A 936-nucleotide genomic window follows, 5' to 3' on the forward strand; every position below is an offset into this window, starting at 1 on the left:
TAAGGAAGGTAAAGAAGAAGAGAGAAATGTATCACATGAAAATCCAAAACCTTCTTCTTCCTCAGTTAGTCCACCTTCGGCCAAAACTCACATCCCAAAGGCTCCATTTTCTGAAGCTCTTAATGCACCCACTCCCTTTGGCAAGAAAGGAACTTCACTAGAGGAGATGATGGAGGTTTTCAAACAAGTCAAAATCAACCTCCCGCTTCTTGATGCTATTAGACAAGTTCCCTCCTATGCCAAATTTCTCAAAGACCTTTGTACCCAAAAGCGAAAATCTAAGACACATGTGCCTAAAAAGGTCTTCCTAACTGAGCAAGTGAGTTCTATTCTCCAACACAACACCCCTCCGAAATTCAAAGATCCTGGTGCTCCCACCATCTCCTGTGTCTTAGGAAATAATTCCATTGATCGAGCACTCTTAGATCTAGGGGCAAGTGTCAACCTTTTACCTTACTCAGTTTACAAGAAACTTGGGTTAGGTGAGTTAAAACCAACCTCGGTATCCCTTCAATTGGCTGATCGATCTGTGAAAACACCACGTGGGATAATTGAAGATGTTCTTGTCAAGGTAGACAAATTCTATTTTCCAGTAGATTTTATCGTTCTTGATATGGAACATGAGCCTAATCCTAAGAAACAAATCCCCGTGATCCTTGGGCGTCCCTTTTTAGCTACAGCCAATGCGAGTATAAATTGTAGAACTGGGGTGATGAATATATCCTTTGGGAATATGAAGGTCAAGTTAAATATATTTCGTGCCTCTGATCAACCTGCAAAGGAAGTTGAGTGCTTCCTAATAGACAAAATGGACGATCTTGTAGAAGAAACCCTTTCTTATATTTTAGCAGATGACCCTCTGAAAACATGCTTGGCCCATTCTGACTTTGATATAGACAAGGCCATAGAAGCAGTTAACTTTGTGCCCGATAATCA

This window comes from Phoenix dactylifera, unplaced genomic scaffold (genome assembly GCF_009389715.1).
Source record: "Phoenix dactylifera cultivar Barhee BC4 unplaced genomic scaffold, palm_55x_up_171113_PBpolish2nd_filt_p 001286F, whole genome shotgun sequence".
Taxonomy (NCBI): Eukaryota; Viridiplantae; Streptophyta; class Magnoliopsida; order Arecales; family Arecaceae; genus Phoenix; species Phoenix dactylifera.